Source organism: Crocodylus siamensis, chromosome 3 (assembly GCF_052110815.1).
Source record: "Crocodylus siamensis isolate JL-2025a chromosome 3, ASM5211081v1, whole genome shotgun sequence".
Classification (NCBI taxonomy): Eukaryota; Metazoa; Chordata; order Crocodylia; family Crocodylidae; genus Crocodylus; species Crocodylus siamensis.
Window position 1 is genome coordinate 44,336,975 of NC_143397.1, and position 19,679 is coordinate 44,356,653.

The 19,679-nt window shown below is 40.3% G+C and overlaps 1 protein-coding gene across 9 annotated transcripts in view; it reads right to left on the reverse strand.

Annotated features, from left to right (window-relative positions):
• Positions 1–338, reverse strand: part of MEF2C (myocyte enhancer factor 2C) — a 171,536-nt gene extending 171,198 nt beyond the window's left edge. For all 9 annotated transcript variants that reach the window (XM_090038239.1, XM_090038235.1, XM_090038233.1 and 6 more), the window contains exon 1: positions 153–338. The gene's annotated coding sequence lies outside the window, so the exon portion shown is untranslated. The remainder of the gene's footprint in view (positions 1–152) is intronic.
• Positions 339–19,679: the final 19,341 nt, after the last annotated feature.

Consider the following 19,679-nt stretch of genomic DNA (forward strand, 5'->3'; position numbering starts at 1 on the left):
ATGTGAAGCATACTACAATGTTTAGCCTTTTCCATCACAAAAGGTTTGAGATCCTAGCTCTGATTCTGGAGCAGAACCATACTTCACTGTGGAGAGCACATCAGCTTTAAAAACTTAAAATAATTTTTCATTGTTTTATCTATTAAACTCACCAGTGCCCTTCTTCTTCTTCTCCAGGAAGTTGTACCCGTCAGCACCTGCTGAGGGCTTCGTTGATCAAACTGACAGGTAAAAAAATTCCTGTAGAATAAAGCCAGACCAGCTGGCTTTGAAGAGAAACCCCCCAGTTTGGGTTGTGTTTGCCTCACTCACCCTGTACTAGGAAGACAGAAGCTTTTTCTTCTTCGGTTGTTGACCTGTAAGATTCGTGATCCCCATGCACAAGTGTCTGGCAGGCCTAGGTGCACCTGCTCCTGTCACTCTAGAGTAAATTTAGCTGTAAAAGGTATCACTGACAACTAGACCTTTGTCAGCGCTGGCAAAAGAACACAGAATTACTGTCCCCCCTCCCTTCCCAAAGTATGCTGCAAGTTCAAATGGAAAATATCAAATCAGTTGTCTTATCCAAAAATCATTCCTTTGAGAAAAATTGAAATTGCTTTCATATGGCAAAAAGTTTCCTCCTTTACATAGATGTTAAAATTATGGTTCCAAGAATAATCGCAGAACAAGACAAGTTTTTGTTCTATTAATTGTGGCTGGAAGGAAACTTTTTTTAATGGAAATACAGCACACACATATTTCAATTCAGGTTATTAAACTGTGTTAAGTATTAAAGTTGATTGCCTTTCTTTCACTAACTCATTGTGCTTTTTTATTCAAAGAAATATTAGCAGACTAAAACTTCTCAAATAAGAGGTATTAATCTCTCTCCCAAAATTAGAAATCATGTAGTGTTGAGAGACTGGATGTCAAAATTACATGTTCATAGCACTTACGGTTTGGGAATCTAGGAACCAACCACTTTTAAAATGGCAGCTAAAGTACATGGAAAGATTTTAGATACTGAAACATTCTAAACTTGGCATTCTTGTCTTTAGTCAATTAAGGTAGGGTATTTTTCATATGTATTCACCCTTTGCTTTCATTTCCCTGGAACTGGCATTTGGAGAATGAATTGGAAGGAGGTAGTTTACATTAATATATCTCTGGCAGACTTAAAAAAAAGTTGTCAACATAGGTTTGGCAGGATTAGCAGTAATCTACTACTCAGCTTCTGCTTGAATAATTGTGTAATGAACTTAAGCAATTTTAAAGAAAATTGTCAAAAGTATCTGCTCTAGTACAGTATGCTGTTTAAAAGGAGCAAAATGAAGGGGTGATGAGAAAAAGTCTGGGTCAGGAGTTCTTTGTAAAATAAACAAGGTTCCTATTTATTTACTATGTATAAACAACCACTCACCAAGCTGTATGTCTCTGCAGGGGCACCACTTTCAGATAAAAACATGGACCTGATTGGCATCATCCAGTATCCATGGAAACCTTGTAAGTACCTCTCTCAGTATGCACTTCTCTTATTCAGGGTTTAAAAGCTGAGTACTGAATAAGTAAGTGTTTTTATTTAATAATTATACAGGAGGTACTTTATGGAAGCTTGCTAAGGGGAACAGGTTCTTGTTTTTTGTGTGTGTCATAATAAAGCCCTTATGTTTTCATCATATTTAATAAGATCACGTGTTTCATTTCAAGCCTCCCATCAGTTCTCATTCTTAGATACAAAACAACCTTCTTGTAGTCCTAATGAACTGGAGTTCTGGACTTTTTGATGATCCATTAGTGTCTGAAAAATAAGGATCATAGTTTAGTCACTGCTCTAATTACAGTAAACGAGACTGTTTTTGTATCTGAAAAAGAAATAATGGAAAAAATAATAAGAAACTAGATTGTATTTTGTGTTGCTAAACATTTATATGGCTGTTTGTTAGGTCAGAGAAGTTAACTTATCAACTAGCTCAGAATCTTACACATAACATTGGGGAATGAAATTATACACAAAATGATTTAGTTTAGAAATAAGTCAAAGGGAAACAATTATTTTGATTTAATGTATTTTTTGTGGAAGTACTTAGCAAAAGTATCAAGCTACAGGACTTAGCATAGCAGAAATGAGAAAAGATATTTTCCATATTCATATTTCCTTGCAGAGTATGTACTGTAGATATTAGCTAAATTTATTGTCAAATCTATTATTCTGAAGATCCAGATCCAAAACAGACAGGGGAGACTACTTTATAGTTGTCTCAGCTCAGTTTCAGGACTGTTTAGCACGTCAGTGTATAATGGTTTAGCAAGTTAGATAAACTACATTTTTCAATTTAATTTGATTTTACACAAATATAATCATATAGGATTGTCATCTATTGTTTATAATTTAAATTTCATAAATATTTTTTAGAAGTTCTGACTCCATTAGGTAAATAGAAAGTGTATTCACACCACCAGAGCCAGGCTGTCATTCTAAAATGTTCTGTTAATGACAGCCAATTTCAAAAAACATTTCTGTCTTGAAAGATATAGTAGCAGTCATTGAAATCCAACTGGTTTTGAATCATAGTTTGCCTAGTTTTATAGCTCTGCATATTATTTTCACTTACTCCCGTTATTGTTTTTATTTGCTACCTTGTCTCAGCAACCTGGTCCCTGCTGAGTGCAGATGGTACAAATGATCTCTCCAGTGATTAAGCTAGAACGACATTTGCAGAAACTCCATCTTAAACCTCACTAACTATAATGAAAATTGCTACTTTATCACACACCTATGTCAGATTCTCTGTATCAGTCTGTATGCCTGTATATGCACATGTATTTACAGAAGTGTCAAGGTTTTATTGAAATGCCATGATCCTAGGCTAGACTCTCTGAATTTGTTTTACTTCCTATTAAAGCTTCAGTAGAGCTAAGTGTGTGGGGCTGGACCATTCATCTAGCAGATACTGCTATGGACTGCCACACGAGCCCTAGGATTGTGATTGCTCCCAAGAACGTTTCCTCTGAGCCAATAGGCATAACGTGGAGGTGAAATTCTGAGCCTCTGGGGAAGGATGCAATCTACAGGAGCGCTTGCACATTTCCTTTATTTATATGCCTGTCCCTGTCACAGTGTCAAGGTTGTTGGGGTATTAGTGGGAAATAGGGTGAGACAGTAGCTCTAATTCAACTGTGTGAATTTAATCCTAATTACTTAAGATGGCCTAATGGTAATTTTTCCCCCTGAACTATGATAATGCCATATGTGTGTTTGAATGACTAGCTGTGGAAGGGTTTTTCAGGTAGACTGAGATATATGCATGAGATGTATGTTGGGCTTGATCATGCAGTATTGAAACCATTAGAAACAGGATTGGCCCTTTTGTCACTCCTTAGTAAACTAAAATTTGAACCTCCACTGCCCTAGAAGTTGGAGAGGGACTGGTATAGTGTGGGCACATAAAACTTTGTCAAAACGGCATAATTCTCAGCTCTTTGCTTTTTTAGCTTTTAAATCCAAAGTGTCTTCATTTTTTTTCTAGCACTTGTTAGAAAATGATTTCCAAATGCTAGAAAGGCAGGCTGAAACATATTGCAACTAAAATCTGTCCCATTTCTCCAATGTGTAAAATAGAGAGAACAGTTGGCCCTAATACAGCTTTCAGGTGCACAGAAACTATGGCAAACTTGCACAGATAGTAAGATAATTGGGTGCATTATAAAACTCAAGATGGATAGATCATCACCCATATGCCCAGTTTCTTATTACTATGTTATTTTGTTATAAACCACTTTTATAGTGCTGTCAATTTACATGGCACTTTACAAACATAGATAAAGGCTCATTGCCTGCTTTTAAGAGTTTACTGAGCAAATAAGACAAACAAACAGGAAATAACAGCAGTTCAGAAGATGCAAATGATTATTCATGAGAAGAGAAAAAGAGATAGGACTGCTTGAAGACGTAGATTTCAAGAACAAGAAATGGGAAGAAAGTGTCAATAGATGAGTACTGGGGGTATCCCAAGCAAAACCTCCTGTTATTTTGGAAGTTCCAGAGAGATGAAGGACTCTGTCTGTTCAGGTGCCTGAGACAGGAACAGGCTCCACAGGCTGGAGGGGAAGTTTGAAATGCCAGGCAGACATCATCAAGTCTTGGAGAACTTGGAACTGCCCAAGTGTGAAATGAACCTAGGGAGAGGCAGTGTTCCAAGTAGGGAATAGGAATTGACTTCATGGAGTCAGTTTACCAATAGAAGGCAGAATCTCTTTACTGCTGTTAAGGGAAGAGAGAAGGTGGACAGAAAATCCCAGGTCCATTATTTTGGAAGTGAGAGGAATAAATGGACTTTTCCATGCATGTCTCAGTTTACCATAGAGGTGTTAAATGTTTCTAGGAAGTGGTATAGGAGAAGGCAAAATATTGGGGAAAGGTCAACCCAGCAAAGCACATAAGCTTGAAAGTAACACTAAGCACAAGATTGGTTCAGTTGAAGTCAAGAGAACTAAAAACTTGCTTAGGATTAATCATGAATTTAAGTGCCTTTACTGGATTATGTCTTAATGCAAAAGAATTGGGAAAAAGTGTAAGTAAAGTGATGAAAAGTAAGAAGAAATGAGAGGTGGTGGTAGGGATATAGGGTCTCATAGATCCAGACCTGGAAGTTTATGTAGTGAGAAAAAAAAGTGAATAAAGACATGCAAAGGCAGTGGGAGGGAACACTTTGCAGAGGAAACTGACTTTAGCAGCAGCATATTGAACAGCCTTGAGGAGGAGTGTTGAATGATAGTGAGGCCAGATGGAGGAGGAAGTTACGATAGTTAAGGTGAGATGCCCGGGGAATCAACAAGCATTTTAGCAACACCAAAGAGAGAAGACAGATTTTGAAGATATTAAAAAAGAAAGAAGATACAGGATTTAGGAGACTGAATGTAAAGCAAGACGGTGGTAGAAAACAGCTACACAAAGTTTATGAGTCTGTGAGAGGTAGGAAAACACAGTTAATTCAAACTGAGGAGGAAAGTAGAGAAGAGAGATTAGGAAGGAAGATAAAAATTTTGGATAAAAATGATTCTGATTGAGGTAAGTGTTGGTATCCAAAAAGTGGAAAATGTAAGACTAGACCTGGGAGGAGTAGTCAAATAAAAGGTATTTGCAAATTAGTGGCATAAAAACATTTAAAGACATGAATGGTGTCAAGATCTTTGAGAGAGAGAGAAAATAAAGAGAAAAAGGAGGAACCTGCAACAGGATTCTGTCCCTTTGGGACATTAGAAACAGTAGAAGAATTAAGTCAATAGGTGTAGAAGAATCAAAAAGGAGAATTTGACCATATATTATGCAGCCAAATGAGAGACGGTGAAGTCTACAGCTTTATTATACTGAACATACCCACATTCATACCTGTACAAATTCATTACATTCTTCCAACTTCAGACTGTCATTAGAAGAAACTGCATGGAGCATTTAGTTTTGTTCTGGGTGTTCATGTAACTTCAGACACATACAAGTGTACTAGTATAGTACATGCTATAGTCCATGTGCAAAATTTGAAATATCTGACCTTGAGGAGGAGAGTGGCATGGCAGGCCCTTAAGCTCATTTTTTCAATGCATAGCAGGCCTTGCACAACCCAGTGCAGCACATGGAGTAACCTCAGGTACATAGGGTCCAGGGGGAGAGCCTCATAGATTCACAGCTGTTAGGGTCGGAAGGGACCTCAATAAGTCATCAAGTCTGACCCCCTGCCCTGTGCAGGAAAGAGTGCTGGGGTCAGACAACTCCAGCTAGGCACTTGTCCATTTTCCTCTTGAAGACCCCCAAGGTAGGAGAAAGCACCACCTCCCTTGGAAGCCCATTCCAGATTCTGGCAACCCTTACTGTGAAGAAGTTCTTTCTAATGTTCAACTTAAATCTGCTCTCTGTCACTTATGGCCATTGTTCCTAGTTACTCCAGTGGGTGCCCTAGTAAATAGAGCACTCCTATTCTCTGCTGCCCTCCCCTGATGAATTTATAGGCAGCCACAAGATCACCTTTCAGCCTTCTCTTGTGAAGGCTGAAGAGATCTAGGTCCCTCAGTTTCTCCCCATAGGGCCTTGCCTGCAGGCCTCTGACCATATGAGTGGGCCTCCTCTGAACCCTCTCGAAGTACGGTGCCCAAAACTGGACACAGTATTCCAACTGCAGCCTGACCATTGCTGCATAGAGGGGAAGCATCACCACTCTGTACTTGTTTGTCATGCATCTGCTAATGCATGATAAAGTGTGGTTAACCTTGTTGATCCTTTTGTACATTGACGACTCATGTTCATCTCGGAGTCAGCTATGACTCCAAGATCCCTTTTCAGTGCTGTGCTGCTGAGATCATTCCCCTGCCTATAAATGTGTTGGTAGTTCTTTTTGCCCAGGTGCAGCATTTTGCACTTGTCTTTGTTGAACTGCATCCTATTTTGTTCTGCCCATTTTTCCAACCTGTTCAAATATGCCTGAATCCATTCCCTACTCTCTGGTGTGTTAACTTTGTCCCATAATTTGGTATCATCTGTGAACTTGAACAAGGTGCTCTCCACGCTCTCATCCAAGTCACTGATGAGGACATTGAATAGCACCAGTCCAAGGGAGTGAATTCATGGAGTGAATATGAGAATGTAAGCAGTGCTATGATCTGTCTAGCCCAGTATGCTATCTCTGACAGTGGCAGGAATAGATAGTTTAGAGGGAGAGCACTGCTCTATCTCCCATTCCTTACCCTCTTTGGTATTCACTGTCATTGGTTTAAAGATGTTAGTGCAGTGGTAAGCAATTATTTGGGCTAAAGGGCCACTTAGGGAATTTTGGTTGTAGACCAGGTAAGCACTGCCCCTGTCATGCCAGGCCAGGGATGCACCCCTGCTTTGCTCCCCGCTGGCCTACAACAGCTTACCAAAGCTTCCTAAGTGGCTCTGCCCTGGGGCCCAGCCCTGTGCTGTTACTACTCAGCAGTCTTGGCCTCAGCCCCAGAGTCTCCATGGAGACTGGTCCAGGACCCCTGCAGGCAAGATGTACTAGGCCAGGCAGATGGGATGGGGCTTCAGGTGAGCAAGGAGCAGTGTCTGGGAGCGGTGGGGTGGGGCTAAGGCTGGGGCCAGGATCATGGGGCGGTGACAGCGTGGGGCTAGGGCTGAGCTGCAATTCATTCCCATTACCTCTGCCCACAGGACCAGCACCTATTGTAGGAACATGTGGGTAGCAGATCATGACCCTGCCCCAGACTCTAGCTCCACACTGTCACCACCCCATGATCTCAGCCCTGGTCCTGATCCCAGCCCCACCCACCTGTCTGTCCCACTCCTGGACACTACTCCCTGCCTGCCTGGGGCCCCATACCATTCACCATAGTAGTGGAGCCAGGTCAAGCGGCAGTGATGACAATGGCAGAAGCAGCCAAAAGGAATTGCTGCTATCAGGGCTGCCAGGAAGCAGAGTCTGGCTGCCACACTGCTCCAGCCCTGCTGTGCACCTAGAAGTAGTGGGAATGGCCACACATGCCATGGCCTGGGCTGCACCCCCCCATGCCTGGGTTGGGTGGAGCTAAGGGAACTGCCATAGCCAGACAAAGTCCCTTGGTGGAAGGGCCCCCCCATTTCATGGTCTGGCCTGGCTCTCTTCCTGCCCCAGATCCACCCAGCTGACAGCCCCAGAGCTGGGGCAGGGTGGGGGGGAAGGCTGGCGAGAGCCAGTGCAAGCTGGCTTGAGTCTCCCCACCCTTCTGACTCAATGGGCGAACATCTGTTGGGGAGGTGGGTTCTAAGTAATGACGCTTTACACGAAGTGCCATGAGTTAGAGCACAGCCTCTAAATATCTGTAGGTTCCTTCAAACACACATCTTCCATTAATCCAAAGACTCATTTGCTATTTTGTAGATAGGTTTTATTTATTGACTGCCTGTATAGCTGGCCAAGAAGTAAAGGTTGGAAACAAAATAGTATGAACTAATTAGGGTGCATTTTAAAAGAAAATGAAATTATGTTAGATGCTTCAAAACAGAAGCATTTTACTATGAAGTAAATCCCCTAGTGTTTTGATAGATTAATTTTATATTTTTACTTCAGCTTTTGAGGTAGTACGGTTTAGAATAAATATTGGAATGGCTCCATTTTACGTATAATAAAAAATCCACTTAAAATTCCCTGTTACACATAGAGGCAACCCCTGTACTTTCTGAATATCATCCATATTTTGCTGTTCTCTCCCAAGATGTTTCAAAGTCCAGTTTTTTAAATATATCAGTTTCCAAGTACCAGGTCCTATTTTGCTTGGCTAAGTATTTGAATTAATAGTGCTTATTAATCAGGGCTGGATCCAGGATTTGGCAAAGTGGGTGGGGGGTGCAGGAGCAGCTACCTAAGCTGCAATGGTTGTTGTGCCTCAACTCCCAGCCTCCTCTCCTCAACCTACCAGTGTGGGCAGCCTGTGCTGAAGAAGCCTCTGGAGGACCTTTTAAAGTTTTCAGAGTTGGCAAGCATCCTGCTCCATGCTCAGACGCATGACATATCTCTTCCCCTTCCATCCCCTCCTCATCCAGTCACTGCCGCTGTCTCCACTGTCCTGAAAGCCAGGGAAGCTTCAGAGCTGCTGCTGCAGCTGCTTCAGTCAAGCTGTGCAGGGAGCTGGGCTTAGTTGGGAACAGCAGCAGGAATGGTAGGGCATGGGTTTCCCCATACTGTCTGGTCCTCCCAGGGGCAGGCATGGAAAGCCACTGTCCTTGTCTGGGCCCAGTTCCCATGCAGCCCAGCTGAAGTGGGCATGAGCAGATCTAAAGATTCTTCCACCTCTGGGACATCAGAGAAAGAACAGGGAGGTGGGGAGGAAAGGTGAGGGGAGGGGGGGAGGGAAGAAGGGTGAGGAGGGGAGAAGGGTGGGGAGGAGACGTGTTTAAGCATGGAGGAGACGGGGAGGTCTCTTCCACCTTGGGGACTTTTTTAGAACAGCACAGTCCACCCCCGCTGGATTCACCTGTTATTAATGAATGAGTAAAAGATCCTTCTTCTTGTGTTAATGTATAATCTTTCATGCTATATGAAATTCAAAGTGAGTTTTATGTGGATCTGGTAGTACAGCCTATACTTAAGGTTGCCTGACATGTTCTGTTATATGATCTTGTTTTCTGTTGCTTATACCTTTGCTAAACTTTAAGTCTCCAGGCTGAAATTTTCTATGCTGGTTATCTAGTACAGGCTTATTTTTTCTGGAATTCTTCAGCTGAAGTAGTTTAGCCAGTCCTAAGACTGACATTAGAGAGAAATATGTTATGTTGCCTATACCTGTATTTGTACCTGGATAAATGTGTTGCATTTTCCCAACTTCAGACTGTCATTAGGAAAAACTGCATGGAAAAAACATCTTACAACTTTTGTTGAGAAGCTGTTTTGGAGCAGGGATATGAAATTTGGTAAGGATAACCCTATTATCATGTTTCCAGGGATTTATCTTTTGCCATTCCTGTGACAATTCCCCAAAATTTGGCCTAGTGGCATGCCAGCTACAAGGAAAAGGAGGAAGTGATAGAAGGCCATATCATAATTCATATGTACAAGAGGCCAAATTAATAATGCATGGGCAGTTTTAAGTTTCATATTTCTAAATGTTGATTGCTTGACTTTGCAACTTGAACTCTCTTTTACCCTTGTGATTTTGGCCGTAATCAGGTATTGTCTTCTGAGCTGCACTGCCTCTCATGGGGTCTGTACACAGGAGTGGGTCCCAGCAGCTGGTACACTCCTCTGTCCAGTCTTAGATTCCTGTTGCAAAGGAATGCAACAGACTGTACTGCTTTCCTTCCCAACTTTACCATTTCTTTTCCCTTTCAATGATATGAGAGAATTATCCTAGTGATTACAGAGCCTGGACCTTACCACCTCTCTTCCCTATATAACTTCTGCAAGCACTGGGGTAATGTCCTTCTATATACTGGGTATGAAAACAAGATAGAATTGGTATATTTTGAAACACTGATTTCTGCAACCACCATTTATTTTCTACATTTCTTCCATCAATTCATATACACCTTAATATTGAGAAAATGTTTCCTTTAAGAACTGCTGATATGTGGACAATTATCCAAAATCAGATTATAACAAATGACAGACTTAAGAATTTTGATGAATCTCTGAATAAATGTTACTTTGGGAAAATCCTGTCAAATGCATTAATGATAAGTTGTAAAGTAGTAGTAATTGCAGGCATGGTTTAAACAGATTAGTTAATTGATACCACCCCTATCAAACATGTATAGCACATCAGCTACCATGAAACTAGAGCAGTTTATAATGGTACATATAACAGTATATTAAATATGACATGTGTAAAGTGGAAGTTTAGAGTGCTTGCTGGGATCATCTCATGGTCATTTGATGCCTGTCAGGAAGTAAATTTTTAATGACATCAGTCACTGCACACCTTTCAACCTTCTGAAGGGGTAAGTATACATTGATCCACTTAAATTAGCCTTTCAGAAAACATCAGTTATCCCAATATATGGAGAACATCTGTAAATATAGAACAGTTTTTTCCATCAACTCAGCACTTGTTCCTTGGATGACCTCATTGTATTTTGTTTTTACTGATTTGATTTTAATTGCCATTGTTTAGTAAGATAGGAATAATGGAGCTGGAAAAAAAGTGAGCAAAATTAAGAAAGAATCTAACTGCAAAAGCTTTTTTACATTAAAACCTTTCTGTTAGAAACACACTGGATGCTGACCGCCTACCAAAATACTTGACAATACATTCATGACATCTAAGGAGCTGTGTGATGAGAGATGTGTGATGAGGTGTTTGATAAGGAAGGTAGCCGAACTAGCAGAACTAGCCTTGTCTTGCCCCTCCCCCTCAAAATACCCGATGAAGATACCACATCTATTATATTCCTAAGCCCTTGAATACTTATAACTTCATGGGGAAGTGTAAAAATTGATGTTAGTTAAATTTTTTTCAGTCTTCATGTAATAGATACTGTCTCTCTCAAAAGCATTATTAATGTGATACATTTTATTCTTTATAAAATACCTTAGTCATTAATTTATTGGGAAAAACATGTTGTTTTCTATTTGTATGATCTTGTGAAGACTTTCCTTTCTTTCTTGCATTTCCAAGCATGTTTTGAAAGAGATTTTAATAGTGTCATAATTGCTTTTGGGCCTCTTGTTTGCCCCCTAGTTCTGAGAGTCCTTTAAAATTTTAGTTACTTCAGGAGAGAAGAGAGTAGTAATTAGTCATGTTAGTCTGGCACTTTATGTACTAATTCATTGAGAGGCATGAGCATGAGAGGCATGAGTAGGTTATAGCCTACTTCATCAGATACTATAAACCATTGCAACTGATGAAGTAGGCTGTAGCTTGCGAAAGCTCATGCCCCTTTGAACCAGTTAGTTTATAAGGTTTCACTTTGCCCTGCCTTCAGGAGAATAGGGTTGAATTCACCTCTGCTACATCCTCCCCTTTCACACATGCTTAGGACAGAGGCTACTTAAGAAAGAAGACTAGAACATATTTGGGAAGATGGGCCTTTGCATCCAGTGTTGTAGAAGTGATTTGAAACCCTAGTTGCTTTTAAAAAAATATTTTATTGTATAAATTTATTCTGTAAGAAAAAAATCTTGCAGACCATTTGTGGACAACTTATCTGCCTCTTTAAACCACACTGCTTAAACTATAAAGCCATGAGATCAGTGTTTATCTCTCTTCAGGTGAAAATTGACAGATTCAGGGAAACTCAACAATTCTGATAAGAGCAAAAAAAACATCATCTGGACAGTGAACACAGGAAAAATAGTGACACAATCAAAATCCTACTTTTTCTTTCATCAGCTGTGAATGAGTATTTGCCCACTAGTTTGCCATTTCAGAAAGTGTTGAACTATAATGACAGATTTTTCCCAAACGAAGCTATTTGTTCCTTGAAAAAAAGAACCAAATATGCTTCATAAAAAAACCTATTACTTGTACAAGTGGTGGGCACTTTTCTTCCCACTGTAAAACAACTCTGGAAGACATTTCTGTTTGCCTAGATTTTTCAGTTTAAGCACTTCAAAACGTATTGAAAGTCAGATTCTTTCATCTGATAGCACTCCCATGCCTGGTTTCTTACTAAAATTTGCCTACGTAAATTAGAGCTAGATTGTACCTATCTGAACAGGTGTGACAGACCTAGTAGTACAGGAGCAACATCTCTCTTGCAACTCAGAAACATTTTGATAAGGCTTACTAATTCCCCCGACTCCCATCTTGTTTAGTTGGGGGAATAGGTAGTATTTGCTTCAAAGGTTAGGGCTGCAGAAAAAGTGAGGAGGAGGAAGAGCCAGTGAGTGCCTCTCATTAGTTAACAGTGAAGGCTGATTGAAGTGTATAGATATTATTTTAGTAGGATAGTTTGTGTGTGTGAGAGAATCTGTTACTAAGAGGAAATAGTTTATGTGATTCCCTCTACATTTTCTGAACTGTACTTCAGGCACAGATCGGCAGGTGTAAATTGGCATTATACCACAGTGAAGAGATAGCAGTTTACATCAGCGGAAGATCTGGACCTTATACTCCAACACTTACATACTAATATACAATAGTCCCTGAAAAATCAGGAAAAAACAGTTTTTGAAATAGATAAGATCAAATAGACACCCTATAATATGTACTGATATTGCCAGGTTTTTTTAATCAGAAATGTTTTTATGGCTGGTCTGCTATGATATACTTTGTTTAAAGCCCTGTATTCTGTGCACATAGCTTGACCTAAATTCTGCAGCAGTGCTCTAAGACTTCTGTTGCAGCATGCTGGAAATTCAGTGACAGCCTCAGGTAAATTAAAAAAATGGAATTTCTTTCTGAAAGCACCTATTCTGGTCAGTACAGTAGCCTCTGCTATTCATTTTTTACATTGCATACATAAGCCACCCTTAAATTTTTAGTTTTAATTGAGGTAGTATTAAATACTAGGATTCATCAGGGAGAAAGACTGTGGTTTTGGCAAGCAAAAGGAAGAAAACTGGGGCTTTTGGCACTTGGAAAGGTATTGGAGACTGTTTGTAATTCTAAGATTAGGGAAATAGTTCCACAAAAACAAACAGTTGTTAAATATTAAAGAATGTTGACCTGTTATTATTAGGTTTAAGGGAGGTCAATGGGAAAACTCATATTTACTAGAGGTCAATGGGAAAACTCATACTTAATAAAACTATTGTTTTAGATTGCCCACAAGCTCAGGTGAGCATCGCGGCATGGGTATATATTCCCCTCACTTTTGGAAGATTTTCTTTGCAACCATAAGGCTAAAATGTTGTTTTAGTTTAAAAAATGACAGCTTACCTCCTGCTGCACTGATTTGTGTTAGTGGATGGATTCTTTGGCAAATTTCTTTGCCACAGAGTTGCACAGGGTCATGACTACAACCAAATGATGTGATAAACATGGGAACTTGGGTTTATTAAAATATTCTCTTTGTTTAGTACTTCAGTGCACTGGAAGTGGCCTTTTGGAAAGCTTAGGTCATGAAACAACAATTACCATTTGGGCTCTGTACTGCTTCAATGTTTATTTAACTTGACAGCAGGCTAGCTCAGTTTTGCAATTTAAATAATTTATTTTTATGTTCAAAATGTTTGTACAGTAGCAAAATGGTTTAGTGTGTCTCTGAAATGGAATAGTGCCTCATTTTGCAGCTGCTCTGGCTTTCTTTAGCTTAGACTCCTTGCAGGGTGGGTTGCATTAGGAACCTGGCAAACTGTAAGAATCATTCTTCTGCTAGCCAGAAATGGTTTCCTTGTCATTGCAGTCTATTGTACCTGCAAAAACTAACCTGTTGAAGCTCATTTCATAAGCATCCTCTAGTGGGCCAAATGACCCTGAAAGGGAATGCATTGTGATCTCCGCAGACTATACCATCTGAAAGCTGTATAAGTCCAGTTGAAAGGATTCTAAATTGAAAGGGACACTGCTATCGGTGGGCAGAAAATAGATTTCTTTAGCAATTAATACTCAAAAAAGAAAAACAGTAAATAGTATAAAGCTTTTGCATTCATTTTAGTGTCTATTTCTATGGCAACATTCTTCACCATAATATTTGTGAAGGATTTCTATATTAATTAATTTATCTTACATCATCCTTGTTAGATACATGGGTATCATTATGTTCATTTGTTAGATGGTAAAGGCAAAGTAAAATTGAATGACATGCTTAAGGTATCTCATCAGCATGGGTGCAGGGAGTGGAAGGAAGATCTGGCAAAGGGAGGCCTAGGAGGCAAAGAGACCTGGAAAGGCCTTCAGGAGGAAGTATATAGAAGTACAGATAATTGGACAGAATAAAGAACCTGGCTTCTCTCAATAGCTTCTGCCCTCCCTACAGATAAGACAGACAGACACTTTTAGCAATTTAGTTTAAATAGTCTCTACCATAAATGTGAATGGTCCCTCCTTGAAACTAGGAGATGTCACCTTTTCCATTCTAGAGGAGCAATTGGATCACTGTTAATAGTTTAAGACACTGTGAATGAGGAAAGGGCCTCTGTGTGGCGGCCCTTGAGATGACATGGAGCTCATGATATCTCTGAGCTTCTTTAAAGCAGGAGATCAAATCCCATCTCTGGAACAGAAGAATGAAGAGGAAGGTCATACTTTAACATGTAGACCATTCTATAGAAATACCCAGTCACAGAAGATGGGCCTCTTGTAGCCAGGGGCAAATCAATAGTGGGGGATGGAGGGGCATGGCATGGTGGTGCCATTACAGTGGTACTGTCACACGCCCCTTCAATTCTCCCTCTACTGCTGCTGTCTGCAGGAGCTGAGAGTCAGATCCTGCCAGACCCAGGCTGTCCAACATCTCTTCTTGAGCTCACTTGGCACTATTGACTGCCTGTCCAGCTAATCTCCAACTATGGCCAGAGCTGGGCTACCTGGTCCCTCTTCTCTAACTGAATAGGCAGTCAGCAGTGCCTTCCACATGCTGGCAGCCCTGTAGGCCAATGCCCTGATCCTGACTGTAGGCTCATTTTCCAAAATCCTGGATTTGCTGTTCTATGTATCTATCATACAAGAGAGGTGGTAAGATTTGAACTCCATATACTTTACAAACTATCATTTCCTTAGTTTTCTGAATTTTATGTAGAGAGCTCTTATGGAGAATAAAGGCTTTGTCCAGCAAAAATCAAGGAATGAAATGAAACTGATTTATTGTTTCTAAACTAGAATCTAGTATTTTCCTCATACCATATTATACCTTATTTCACAGAAGGGATCACTGGAGTTAATCAGGCACAAGAGAGAGAGATATGAGTCTGGTCCTAAATAAACTTCCCTTTACTCTAAATTGATTCAGGGTTCAGGTGCTTGCTTATATATATGCATGTATGCAAAAACCAGGGTCTGTTTTTTTCCAGTTATGCTGTGTATTGTATTTTTCACTTCTAAGAGCTCTATAAGATTGGCATTATCCTGTAGTAGTGTCACAGCCTGCAGTCGTTTAATGCCTCTTCTTGTGAGGCCAGGATTCCACGCCCAAGTGCATTTAGTAGGTCAGTACAGTAATTTTAAATGTCTTTCTTTCAATCTTTTGCCATCTTCAATTATACCTTTCCACCCTACTATTTGTGTAATTTTCTTCTGTCTGAAGTCTCTTTACTGTTGTTCTCTATTGCACAGCATGACAAATTACCCATCAAGCCATATCTTTTCAGCCCAGAAATGCGCAATAACACAGAGTCATGGCATTATCACATGTTGTGCACTTTATTTCCTCACAGTTCACTCAAGTGTGTCACTTTATTTCCCTGCTTCCTTTTGTCATCATGGAGATTAACCATTTTATCCTTCCTAAACTTTAGAAACAATTAGAAATTAATTGTATTGTTTTCTGAGAGCAATACATATTCATTCCTATGCAAGGTATACTTTTCCTATTATTTGTGGCAAAATTACGTGCATGGATGCAGATTCTTTAAAGAAACAAAGACTTTCATCCTTATTATACAGCTGAATAACCTTGGTTGTGGACAAGAGAATTATTTGTAGCCCCTAGCCACTAAACAAATTAACTGTTGGACCCTGTTAAGTTTGACAGTGAGTGCAAGATTCTCTGGAGAGTTATGAAACTCATTGGGCCAGATGTGTGCTAAACACATAGCACTCTCTCTCTCTCCCCCCACCCCGTAGCTCAAGATAAATAACAATAATTGTAAAGTATATCCTCAGATATCTCACAGACATTGTAAGTATGTGTTGGAAAAAAATTCAGTCAGAATATTTGGTATAGTCAACAGGACTGTAGATGATACACAGAATTAATCTTAACAAATTGTGATTAAGAAGATATAGAAGAAATTCCTTTAAAAATCATTCATTTAGAACCCTGATTATATCTTATTACCTTTCCCCTGAAACAGTATATAAATTAGGTGCCCAATGACTCTTGCACAGTCCACAAAATCAATTTGCAAATTAAAGTGAAAAGTAGATGTAAATTAAAAGTTCTTCTGCCAATGCATCCCACATGGGAGATGGGATACTCTTAAGGTGAGGTGGCTTAAAATTTTGTTTTAACTTTACAAATTTATAGACCACTTTACAGGAATGATGGAATAAGAGAAAGAGGAAGGAAAAAGCATTTTGAAATTGGAATGAATTTGAGATTTTAAATAGCATCAGCCAAAGTAATGTTGGGAATATAATATCTTTTTTCAATCACAATGACAAGGAAAGGATGAAAGAGGAATAACTGGGAGCACTGAGGTTCATTGGCAAAGCTGTAGAAGAGTTTGCAAGCCAGAACTACCTTGTATCAGCAAAACTGTGTGAGAAGTACAATAATTTGAAAAGCTGGTGACGCTATGCAGTCAGAATTGAGGTGCATTGACAGAGCTGTGTGGGGCTCAGGATTAACAATGATGCTGTAGGTTAGGCACACATTCCTAAGTGAACATAAAGATTCAGTCCCACTCTCTAATATACATCACTGTGTACCTTGGAAAACATGTGTGAATACTTTACCAGTACTGTAGCTGATATTCCAAGATATCAGATGACAGGACTGAGCCCTTTGTGTTGACATTTAGAAATCCAACCCACTAATTACCACTACACAGAGTTGAAATCTGAAAAAAAATTCTGAATCATTTTCCCTCACAGGTACAGTGGTGGGGTTAGTATAAAAGGAAATGAAGAAGATTTTTTTTTTAAATTGTGGGTTTCCAAGGCAAGAGAAAATCTTTGTGGTTTTTTTTTTGGTAACTAAGCGGATAGAACTCTTGAAATAACTCCGAAGAGATAGTTGCAAATCAGGCTGTTGCAATTCTTTCTTTCTTTTCTTTTCTTTTTTTTTTTTGTGAGTGTCAGGCAGGAGCAGGTAAAAATACAGAAATATACTGGAGCCTCATATTTCCCTCTTTATGGAAATTTGTTGCTACAGCTGATAAACAGAATGATACAAGCTTTGTCACACAAATCACATTATAAAAGGTTCCAAAAACTTGACAATGTTGACAGTTGTTTTCAGCAAATGGCTGCTTTACTGTAGCACTGTCAATGTTGATGTCCCTGTGCACATGTAAAAGAGCAGTGTGATTAAGGCAAACTTGTCCATGCTAGATAGGAGCCAAGTTTTCAATCTCCTCATGGCACTGAAAGATTGCTCAGCTGCTGTAGATAAGGCAAGAGTAGCTAGAAGATTTCTGCCATTTAAAAAAAAAATCCTTTTCTATGGGCATGCATTCTGGAGGAATTTACCAACATCTGCTGCTGACCTAAAGTTCTGGATAAGAATAGTTCATATTTGTAATGATTGATTTTAGTCAATTGATATAGTATACTTCCAAGAAGACACTGATGCTTATTTAAAAGATGCTTATTTAAAAAGAGAGAGAGATTTATCTGGAGGAGTGATTAAAAATATTATATACTTTACATATATTAATTATCACTATTGTTCCAGCGCCAACTACCATCATAATTTCTGCCCGCTGTATGTTGAATCTAATTTCCACAAACAATCTATGTAGTCTTTTAATCTGAGAATATCTCATATGCATGTATGAAAACCAGTGCTAAGAAAATTACTTCTGCATCTGTATCTGTTGGGTCATGTATTATTCTTTCCACTTTTTATTTCCTTATAGAGCAGATTAAAAGAGTAGAAAACTATATTCATTACCTAAAATGTTGTCAAGGGAAAAGAGGCATAGCTAACATAGTAATAATATCAGTATACCCTGTATCACTGATCCTCCATGTCTGAGGAAAAAACCTATGGGAGTCAACAGCTTTCATGTCATAGCTAGGTATGGAAAGACAGGGAAGAAGACAATTTCAGAAGCATCAGCTTATAAACAGTCTGCAGGAGTTTTCTCAGCTAAATTAATGTAGACTTTGTCAAGATGAAGTTAGTCAGATCTCCATTTTGTATATCTAAAATGTATCTAAAATGTTGTTGGGTGGGGGAGGTTTATGCTTCCTCCTGCCTTTGCAGGACACCATGGGTTTGGAATATATAAAAGCTAAAGGAATGATTCAAAACGAACTGAATTGAAGCTTCCTTTAGGCTGCATTTTCCAAAGTGTTCAGGGTTAACCTAATCTTGTTCCTATTAATAGTTTCTGTAGCAGGGAGCTTGGGGCTTCTACCTTAAGGGAAGGCAGGCTGTAGGAGAAGCAGGCTGCAGGTTTGGCATAGGGTAATCAAGGGAGCCACATGACCCAAAAGGGGCTGGGCTTGTGGGATATAAGCCCAGGGCCTGAGCTGGGCAGGCAGTCTGACCTGGAAGCCATAGAGAAAAGAGCTCTGGAATAGAAGGGCCACAGCAAAGCTCCTGACTGACACTTGAGCTGGTGTAGGCAAGACAAGTGGTTAAGGGACTGAGAGTGTAAGAGCAGTGGAGGTCTCAACTGACCTGGGAGCATGGGCAACTGGTGCCTCCTGAGTCAGGGGGGGCACTTGCCCCCCAGCAGCCAGTCAGTGACTGGGAGAAGAGTCCCCCTGTGGCTGATCCTGCAGACTGAGGGAGAGGGTCCCCCCATGGCCGATCCTGCCAGCCCACCGCTGGCACTTCCAAGTGAGCGCAATTGGCCATGGGGGGGAACGGCGCTCAAGGGGGGCACCAGCACTCTTGCCTGCCCCCCCTGCCCAGGATCACTGGCTGTGAGGGGGTGCATCAGCGTTCTCAGTGAGTGCATGTGTCCCCGTGCTCCCCCTACATGTCGCCCCTGCCTGGGAGCCAGGCCAGGGCCTGAAGGCCAGGGGCCACGGCTAAGTAGCAAGGCCACCATTGCAGAGTTATGAGATAGGGTTGCCAAGCCTCCAGGATTGCCCTGGAGTCTCCAGGAGTTAGATATAAATCTCCAGGAGACTGCTGAAAGTCACTTAGGCGATAAATGATTGGGAATTGGTTAAAATAAATATTAAATATTGAATCCAATTTATTAGTAGTCCAGTGGGTTTTTAGAATGCAATAGTGATGTGCATTTTCCTTCCTGACTTAAAGTCTATGCACCGTAATCTGTAACTGATATATGCAAGCATGCGGGCACGTTTGTGTTGTGGGCATGTTGGCATTCTGCAAACCTCCCAAAATAAATTGAAACACCATTGGCAACCCTATGATGACAGCAGGCAGTGTCAAGGACCCATGGCCCATGACGGGCAAGAACCAGGGCCAGGGACCCATAGCCCATGAGGGGCAGAATTTGTTT